We start from the raw sequence: 10,273 nt of genomic DNA on the forward strand, positions 1-10,273 counted from the left end.
CCAGAGCCACAGGGGTGAACGTGGCTGCCCCACTGCTGAGAGCAGAGCAGGCCACAAGCGTGGTGCCATCCTTGGTGGTGGCAGAGGACCCCAGCACGCAAGGCAGCTTTGGAAGGATCAAGCAGTGACTTGGAAGGGTGGAGGGTAGCACACACGAGACCAGAGCCATCAGGCAGCACAGCAGGGGTGGCACCATTTCACACCTGGCCTCCACCTTTTCCTCAGCGCAAGGCGGGGGTAAGAGTGGCAGCTGATAACCATAACCACAGTGCTTCCCGGTGTGGGAACAGCTGCTTCTCACCATGCTGCTGGAGCCACCTGCCCCTCACAGGGGTCTGAGCTGCCAGCACACCATCCCTGCCCTTAGCAGCCGCTCTCCGTGTCTCGCTGACGTCGCACGGGGAGAAAGGAGAACTCGTGACGCAGTAAATGCCAGCAGAGCCAGCCATGCGACGCCGCTTCCTATCCTCGTGGAGCAGAGAGGCCGTAAGTCAGCGGGAATGCTCTCTGCGCTGATGCCAGGCAGATTTATGATAGCACAGGCACTGCTGTGCTGTCCCAGCAGCCCCTCCTGCAGCCTGTGGCAGGAGCCGGTCCCCAGGGAGAGTGTTTCCATGGGCAGCACCCTGCCACTGGTCACCCACCGGTGGGAGGTGACACCCAGCACTTATATCCAGTATTCCAGGGCAGGTGGGGACCCATGTTTTGCCCTGCTGGAGCACCAGAGGAGATGCTGGACTGCAGCAGACAGACAGCCCATCTTCTCCTGACGGCCTGGCTGTCCCAGCACGTGGGATCCTGTGCTGCAAGGCAACCCTGCATCCTCCCAGTCCTGCAGGATGACCGTGTCCTCCCTCCTCTTGGCACAGCCCTTCTTTGGGCACCTTCCCAGCTCAGCCTGTTTGCAAACAGCCTTGTGCAGCTCTGGCACACATAGGCAGTATCAGATACAGTCTGGTGGCATCACTTGCCCAGGAGTTATGCGCCCTGTGTAGATGGCCATCCTGGGGGCTCTGGTAGCAGGTGAGAGCTCAGCCCAAACCAGAACACAGAAGAGCTGCCAAGTCACCTGTTTTCCATTTCCAGGGTGAAATGCCTGCCTGAGGACCAGGACTTCACCCATTTGGACCATGACAGCTGTTTTCTCTTGAAATCCATCTCTGGATTTAAGTGCCCCAATGGTACATCCAGGAGTTTATTCCCATGTACAGGGAGAGATGGATCTCATCCCCAGGTACCCCCAAGCCCCTGCCCGGCTGCCCAGGCAGCTCTTCTCTTCCACAGAAAGCTGTTCATGGCCTCTGCACTCCTGCAAGGCCAGTAATTGCTCACAACGATATATGTGTTGGATTTGCTGTTGCTCAGCAAAAAAACAATTCCTCCTTATCTCCCTTCCCATCCTGAGCTCACACTACCTCAGGAGAGACAGAAAGTTAAATTCACAGACAAAGTAAGAAAAGCCAGATGCCTCCTGCTTGTAGAACCACAGCAAACAGCACAGGCACTTCGCAGCTCCCCTGTGACACCAGTAATCCTGCCTGCTACCAACACAACTCTTGACTTCTCCCAGTTAGCTCTAATCTCCTACTCCTCCCCAAAATCAAGCATCCCGTGCTCTGATAGGGGCAAGGGGCTTGCCCAACCAACAGGACTAACCTCACTTTCTACCCACTTCGCATGGAACAAGCCTGGCCTCCACTGCTACACTGTGCTGGGGACCAAGTGACCACGTGGGACAGCCTGGTCTCTCCTCTCTCCCATCCAACACCCCACAGGCTGCTCCACCACCTTCCTTCCCCCCAAAATCCCAGCCCTGCTGCTGTGACAACCCCTGCATCCAAATGTAGGGATGAATCCAAGGAGTTGCCAAGCCTTTATCTTAACACAGAACCTTACCCAGGTGGCAGATCCACTCAGCATGGCTGGTGCTGTGAGAGCAGGACACTGCTCCTGCACACTGCCACTGCACGGCTGCACACCAGAGACTGCTTCTGGAGGACTGTGCAGACCTGTCTGGTGGCTGGAGGTCCAGCCTCCAGCGTGGACACAGTGGACTTGTTCCCAGCTGTCTGTCACACTCCAGACACACTCACTCTGCCAAGGAAAGGGCTTAGCTCTGGGTGTCAAAGCTCAAATCCTGATGAGCCCTGCCATGGTGTCTCTCCTCCCTTGGGCTCAGGTTTCTGAGAGTCCAGAAACCTCGGCAGGAGCCCTGATGGCCTCTTCCACTGACATCAGCTGGCTGCAGGGAGCTGTCCCTGCACTCCTCTCCATGCTTTTGCTGATGGGGATGAAGGCAGACATCCGGCTTGCCTCCTCCTATGACCACACAGCTTTCTGCACCTGAACCCCTCAGCTGCCCACACACCACCCATCTCCCCAGGCCAGATGAGCAGAGCACTCGCCGCAGGCTGTGGCACAGATGAGCAATGCTGGGGAACAGATCTGCTCAGAGAAGGTGCCAAAGCTGGATGGAGGCTTGAGACACAAGCTCTTTGGGACAGGGACTGCACCTTTTGCCTCCTCCACATCTGCCCCAGCAACCAGCTGAAGAACTGGCAGGACAGCAGTGCCCTGCATCCCATCGCAGCATCACTGACGGCAGGAGGATATTGGGGACACCACACCGGCTGCCCTTCCCACATCTCTTAGCTTTCCTCCTTTCCATAACTCCCATTAATATTACAAGCCTCTAGCAGGAGTCTTTTCAGACCGGCAGCCTCTGAGTTGCTTGGAAACTGTTTGCTGCAGCGACCGGCAGCTGCCGCCGGGAGGGCTCAATGCCAGCCCTCTTCGCAGGGCTGCCACCACGGAACCTGGTGGAACAGCCACGCTCCCTTCCCTGGCATGTGCCAGGAGCCAGAGGAAGCAGGGATGAGCTGGGAGCAGCTTTGACACGTGCCAGGGATGAGAGAGCTCAGAAAGGCTCGAGGGCTGCGAGGCTTGGTTTAGGACTTGGAGATCCCACAGCTAAGGCTTCAAAACGTTCCCAGCCCGAGGGTAAGGGCAAGTTTCCAGAACAACATTCATGGAAAAACGTGCTCAGCCTCACAAGATTTATTTGGCCAAATCTGGATGTTGAATTCAATCATAAAGGAGTGAGATTTTGCTTTATGGTCAAAGTATTGGTGTGGGCTTAATGGTGAAGTCACTGAGACCTCCATAATACTCTACGAATAATCAGGTATCTCTTCCAATTTATAGCATACCATAAAGTGCTGCTACAGTTTTGGAGACTGTACTTTTTTTTATACTATAGCAATGACAAAAAGCATATTTTACTGCAGGAATGGCAGTGTGAGTCTATTTATCCATCGGCCAGGATTCTGTGGTATACTTCCCTCTCTAATGGCTGTACAAACATACATACATCCCAGATTTATACCCAGATTTTCCATACTTTGCTTTGAAATTTGCATAATATGCGAAAATTTCTATATAAAATGGAGAAGAGCATGGAGCCTCTCCTGCCAAATCCAGCCGCTGGAATTCAGTGCTTCTCCGTCTCGCACCGCTCGTGTTTCCCCACAGTGACAGTGCTCCAGGGATTCTGGAACTGCCTTGGGGATCCCACCTTTTAGCTCAGCACTCCCAGGGAGAAGGAAAGCTGAAGGGGAGGTGGATGAGAACCCCAGGGCTAGCTCAGTACAGGAATCCCCAAGAGAAAAAATGTGAGGGGAGCAGGTTCTGCCAGTGCTGCTGAAAGGCATCTCCAACACCATCCCACCTGACAGCTTCCTCCATCGCCCCAGTGAAGCACTGCCTTTTCTTCTTGAAAAAATATTGTGGAATTAGAAGTCTGATTGATATGAATATGTAACGATGCTGCTTTATTAATAGCAGCTGCATTATCAGTTTGCTCCCTGCTATTGGCAGGAGATCTGGGACAATATGTGGTTTGAAAACTAAAGAGAAATGCAACCCGCAAAGGCAGCAGCAGAGAGATAATTTCATTCCTTTTCCTGTGGAGCTGGTCAGGGTGACATGGATGCATTGCATCGCTCTTCCTGCCTGGTCACGGGAGCAGGCACTGGGATGGCTTCACAGTGTGCATGGTCCTGAACACACCCACAGCCATCTGCAGAAGGATTTGCATTCAGTGCCCCCAGCACAGGCAGGAGACACCCCTCCAAGCCACGGACCACCACAGCCAGCTTTAACCTCTGCAAATTGAGGTCACTTGGTAGAGAGCATCACGCAAATCTCCCTGGCACGGGTAATAAACTCCCTTCGCAGTTTGCTTGCCTTACTCCCCCCATCACCACCCTGGAGGCTTAAATGAAAACAAGATTACAAAGGAGATTAGATTGGACATATATCTGGTGTGCTATTTTAGCTGTAAATTATGCCAGCTTCATAAAACCCCAACTGTTCTTTCCCGAGATCCCTGCATAGATTGGCTGGCTAAGATCAAGCAACCGGCGCTCGCTGCGGGCAGGCATTGTCTAGAAAAACACTGAGAGGGCCCAAACAGGAGCAAGATCTCAGACTGCTACATATACACACACATTTATATGCATGGACACACAGCAGTGACACCCAAGAACTTCCCGTGCCCACTGATCAGCTCAACACTGACACACACAAAGGTCTTACAAGCCCCTGCCTGCCAGGCTTCGGCGAGCCGACCCCACGGATCATCTGAGCTGTTTCAGCTGCCTGTGACAATGCAGCTGATGCTTTCCTCGGCCTTAGCTAATCCCAGGAGAGAGCAGAGCATCAGGAAGCACGGTCCAAAGCAAGGCTGGACGCCAGGTATGGGACATGGGGCCGTGCTCTGTCACAGAGTGAGTGTGAGTTAGCACACGCGGCCAGGCGAGCAAGGCTGGCTGCTGTGGCAGCCCCGGGCAAGGCTGGGCAACGGGGCTCTGCAGCACCAATGCAAAACTGCCACAGCCCAAACTTTGCTACAGCAAACCTGGCAGGAGGTTTTGCAATTCCTCTCACGAGCATCACTGCACCTTGGCTGAGCTCCACGACCCTGGAGGACAGAGCAGCCAGGGCTCCCAGCACACCGAGCCGCTCCAGGGAGAGTAGTGTGCTGCACAAAAGGAGGGACACAGCTCTGCTCACACTCAGCTCCAGCCCCTGGCTCTCTCTTGTCTCTCCCCACATGAGGGGCTGGCTCCACGCTATGGAGGCACGTGCAGTGCCTTGGCAACTCAAGCTTTGAGCAGCAAGCCACAACCTGGCTACTGCAAGCACCCTGCCACCTCCGAGGGACAAGAGCCACTCTGAGCCCTGAGAGGATGAAGCCAGTGAAGCCCCACAGCCCATGGGAGCTCTCCTGCACCCACTGCCCATTACCTGGAGGGAGACAGCTCGAGAGCAGCAGCACACTTTGCCTTTCCCGAGCAGGCATGGCAGTGAGCTGTCCTCCCTGCCACACTCCCATGGCTCCACCTGCTTGGAGCTCAGCCAGGTCCCACCACAGTCCCCACATGTGCCAGCTCACAGCCTGCACCACCAGACACAAGGACACAAAGCAAGGCCCTCCCTGGCAGGACGGGTCCAGCCTGTCTCATCCATCCTCCTCTCCAAACAGTCTACAGCAGACTGAGTTTTGCACATCTATCCCAAGTCTCCCACGTGAAGAATCCCTGCAGGGTCAGTGACCTTTGAGGAGACCACGCAATTTGTGGGCAGACATCTGCACATCTTCTCCGAAGGCAGAGTGCAGAGGCCTCCCAGCAAACGCCGAGGCAAAGCAAGCTGGCAGAGGTCCTGCATCAGTGTCACGTGTTAGGAAGAAAGGGACACATGTTCAAGTGTGGTCAAGGCAGCACAGTAGTGCTGGTCAGATGTGAAAGGCCCATAATCAAAGACCCCAGGGTGCCTCACCTTGCTCTCCAGTGGAGAGCTGCATCTGCCTCACATGGAGACACACGTGTGTCCCCACCTGCAACAAGCCATCTCTGCACGTTCCTCTGTGCCATTCACCACCAGCACCTGGCACAAGACTCGCCTGTGTGTGTGTATGTATCTATTGATACAAAACCAGGCTTCCTGGGCAATCAATAATGCTATTTAAGAGGTAAGTCTTGCTATTGACTGGCTGTTGAGCCCAACTCCTGCTTAATTTAAAAGAGAGGGAGAATGGCGAGGGAGCTCGGAAGCGTTCCCAACGTCACCAGGCATCCGTGTGCGTGCTCAGGCTGTGCAGGCAGGGATGGGGGGGTCAGGGATGGAGGTATGGCATGGCAGAAGCACAGTGAATTTTACACAGTGGAGGATCTATGCACTCCTGGGAGACAAAAGGCCCATCTGTGAATGCGTGTGAGCACTCGCAGTACCGAGCAGAAATTAAAACTGGGCATGGCGCTCCCTCAGTCTGGCTGTGGCTGAGCCAGGTTTGAGGCTCCTCAACCATCCTGCACCCAGCCACGGTGTTCTGGTCATCACTTCAAGTGGCATGAAAGAGCTTCTTGACTGCCAATCCCTCAGAGATGGCTCCTGGCCATCATGTCCCTGTCCTGGCTGCAGAAGTCTCTGCTCAGGTACATGTAGGGCCTTCCCCAGCCCTCTCCTGGCTCTCCATTTTCAGGGAAGACAAGTCCCACCATAACAGGTGAGAGCAGAGGATGAGCAGAGCTCACTCAGCCTCACAGGAGAAGGCTGTGAAGCAGCCATCCCTCTCTTCCCTGTGGGGGACAGCCACCCCTTACAAGGATTAAAATTCAGCCAGATCAGAGATTTCCAGCCCTCCAAGGTGCATGGAGCTGAACACACCCCCAGAAGGAGCCACAGAAGAAGAAAAACTCTGTTTTAGGTGGATCAAGTGGAAAAAGGTGTGTCCTTCAACAAGCCAGAGGCAGCTTCCAGCCCCCAAAGCCACCACTTAGATGAGCTGCATGGCTTGATGGTGCCATTTTTCCTTGCACATTCCAAAGTGCTTCTCCCTGGCTGATGTGGATCCATGTCTCTGTCCCCTACTTTCAAAGCTGGAGCAACCCATCGGTGCTGTGAGTGGGGAGGAGCACACCCAAACAAGCCCTGCTCTGTCAGGGAGCCAAAGGCCCCGTTACATCAGCTCATCACCCTCTTCCCTTTGCAGGCTCCAAGACATCACCCAGGGATGTCCTGGGAGAGGAGGATGGCATCGAAAAGCATCTCAGCCCTGGGAGATGTGGGCTGTTTCTGCCCCACGGTGCGAGAGATGGGAGCAGCCTTGCTGCCCCAGTGATGACGTGGGGACCCGTTCTCAGCCCATGATCTCAGCCTTGTTCCAGCCAGGCTGGATGTTCCTCAAGGCAGCACCCAACTTGATCTTTATCTAAAAGATATCTTTATCTTTTTTTCACTACAAAACCATGGAGCCTGAGTGCTGGAGCTTCCCTGGAAAAGGACACAGAACTCATGGGTATGAATCAGGAAAGAGGCTCGCTACTGATTTCAGTGTGATGGAGGAAGGACCAGTGCTAAGGCAAAGCTGAGGACTTGAGGATTTGTCCTTCAGTGTCAGGGTGCAGCCACCAAGCAAACGATAAAAGCATCTTCCTGCTATCCTGGGGCTGTGACTGGAGGTAAAATCCCAGCTCTGCAGATCCACGGGCAAGTCCCGGAGCTCTGCTCAGCCCCAGCATTGCAGGTCAGCTCCCAGGAGCTCAGGTGGTGAACGTGAAGGTGGCTGGCGCAAACAGCATCTTCTCTCCTGAGTTCTTCCCACTCGAGGACTTTTCCTGTGCTAGACAGGGCTCTGCGCTTTTCAGTTCCAGTTCAAAACTCCAACCGGCCTGCTCTAAGGCAGAAATGAGCTCCAAGGCTCACTGCTCTTAACTGTAAGCATGTGGCTGCCCTCCTGCCTTAGGAAGATTGAGGCCAACAGTTCGCTGTGCACCCTAATACATGTTGTGGCACCTCTTCCCTTCCCCAGCCTTATCCCCAGCACTGCACCCCTTGGCTTACAGAGAGGCACCAGGCCTGAGCCCACTTCAGTTGCATCCCCACTGTGCTCCCCACACCTGCCCCTGTGCAAAGAGGACGTGGGTTTGCGTCTGCTCCACGGGTCCATCCTCAACAAGTGATCTCAATTCCCTTGAGCTGATCAAGCTTCCTGGGCAGCCGAGTGAGCTGCTGGGCAGCCAGCAGCACTGGTCCCCGGGGACAGGATTGGGGACTTCACACCAGGACAAGCCACAGCAGCTTGTCAGCTGGCAGGGACAGCCCTCGGTGCCAGCAGTGCTGAAGCCCTGGGAAGGGGCAGACATGCTCCAGCTGTGGGATGCTGGTGGCTCAGTGCTATCTGCGGTGGAGCACCCAACCAGCAGTGCCCTGTGCCCCCCACCATGGGTCGGTCTTGCAGCAATGCTGAAGTTGTGGCTTGCAAGTGGAGCTGCAGCACAGTGGCTGTTGCCATGCCAATCCAGTGGCCAGCTGGCACCTTGAACTGTCAAACCAGGAGAGCAGCCACGGTATCAACCCATGCCAGGGAGTCCCAAGGGGCTGATTTCCCCCACGGGCTCCTGCAGCAGCATCACAGAGCCTGAGGAGCTCAGCTGCTCTCAGCACCAGGCACTCCTCGATGCTCCCCACCACTCACAGCCCTGCACTGTCACAGCCCGGCTCCAGCCAGAAGCTGTTTACACACACGAGCAATGGCTGGTCCCCGCTGTCCTGGTGGCTGTGAGGTGACAGCCACAGTGGAAGGAGACAGCAGCATGGCAGCAAACGCCAGAGAAAGTTCAGCATCATGGGGGTCCTCAGAGAGCAGCCAGAGAGCAGGAGGCTGCAGGCTCAGCCACACGCTGGTGCTCTAAGGCACAGGGACAGGGCACTGCCTGGGCAGGAAATGACCACAGGGGATGTGGGAGCCAAAAAAACCCCAACTTGTTATGAAAAATAAAAAAAGGATGCTGTTTTTCTTGCTGCTCAGGTGCAGCATGAACTCCTCACTGCAGGACGACATGGATGCCAGCAGCTCACAGATGGGTATGGAGGGCTGCTAAACTTGGGGAGCACCCTGCCAGGGTCTGTGCCCAGATCAGAGGCAGTGCCAGCCCTCCCCTGCACTCAGCACCTTCCTCCTCCCAAAGAGGGGCCATGGGCTCAGCCTCCCTTGGGCTTGACCCAGAACCACTCTGCCCTCCAGGCAATCTCATGCCAGCAGAGGTTCTCACACACCAGAACACACATCCCAGCCCGCCCTGGTGCAAACCAGCTTTTCCCTCGTCGACCTTTTCATTGTAGACACGGGGAAACTGAGGCACTGGAAGGCTGAAGGTGGCACACAGCCCACTGGTTGTCATCATAGAAGAGAAAGGTGAGAATATTTTCAAACTGCACTTCCTCAAAAGCAAGCCACGTCCCTCTACCAGTACTGCTGCCGACAAGGAGGAAAACTCATCCCATCCAAATTGCTCTAAAATAGGAAAATGAGGGAAAAAAACCAAACCCAAACAAGCCTCAAGCCAGAAGCCAAGTGCCTTCGTCTCTGTTCTTTCAGCTCAATCAGGCACGCTTCATGATGGCAACTGCCATGATACCAGACTAGTAGCAAGAACATTGTCACCCAGGAGCATGCCAAGGTGACCTGAGGGGGAAGTGGCAGAGCTCCCTGCCCCGAGCCCCACTTTCTCTGCTCAGCCTTGCCCTGCCCAGGGCCCCGCGATTGGGAAAGCCATCTCAAGTGCGTGCGGTGCTCAGCCGCACCGATCCGACCCAGATCACGCGAGCCGCTCCAGCCAGATTCCTCCTCCCGTGCATCTCGGCGCGTACCTCCCGCGGATGCACCGCTACCGAGACAGCGACAGGGAGACGGGGCAGCGGCACGGCCAGGAACGGGGTACCCCATCACCACCCCGGCACCAGCAGAAGGCCACAGGCACATCTTCAGCTGACCCTGCGTGCTGAGCTCCCAGCGGAGGACGAGACAGAGCTCTGCTCCAGCTCCTCCACGCCAGCGATGGCTTTCTGGGCACCCCGCGCCCGGGGAGCTGGGCATCCCTTGTAACACGCCGCGGGAGAAGCGGAGCGGCCGGGCACCGGGACGCGAGGAGGCGCCGGGGAGGGGGCGGCAGGCGCCCGCCTCTCGCAGTCCCCTTGGTCCCGCCGGAGCATCCCGGGGCAGCCGGCGAAACTCCCGGTGCGGCGCGCAGGACCGACGGGTGTCCCCGCCCCGAGCCCGCGGCACCGCGGCGGGCAGCGCTCGCCCCCGGCAAGGGCTCACCTGGGCTCCGCCGCCGCCGCTCCCTCAGGAAGCCCCGCGGGTGAGGCGGGCGGCGCGGCGGGCGGGCAGGGCAGGGCTCCCGCAGCCCCCCGCCGCCGCCGCCCCCAT

General features: G+C 56.3%; 1 protein-coding gene across 2 annotated transcripts in view; it reads right to left on the minus strand.

Moving 5' to 3' along the window:
- Positions 1–10,253, minus strand: part of FRMPD3 (FERM and PDZ domain containing 3) — a 58,826-nt gene extending 48,573 nt beyond the window's left edge. For both annotated transcript variants that reach the window (XM_042040075.1, XM_042040073.1), the window contains exon 1: positions 10,166–10,253. The gene's annotated coding sequence lies outside the window, so the exon portion shown is untranslated. The remainder of the gene's footprint in view (positions 1–10,165) is intronic.
- Positions 10,254–10,273: the final 20 nt, after the last annotated feature.

The sequence above is a fragment of the Corvus kubaryi genome, unplaced genomic scaffold (assembly GCF_017639235.1).
Source record: "Corvus kubaryi isolate FWS band 111438036 unplaced genomic scaffold, C.kubaryi_AGA036_p1.0 37395, whole genome shotgun sequence".
NCBI lineage: Eukaryota > Metazoa > Chordata > Aves > Passeriformes > Corvidae > Corvus > Corvus kubaryi.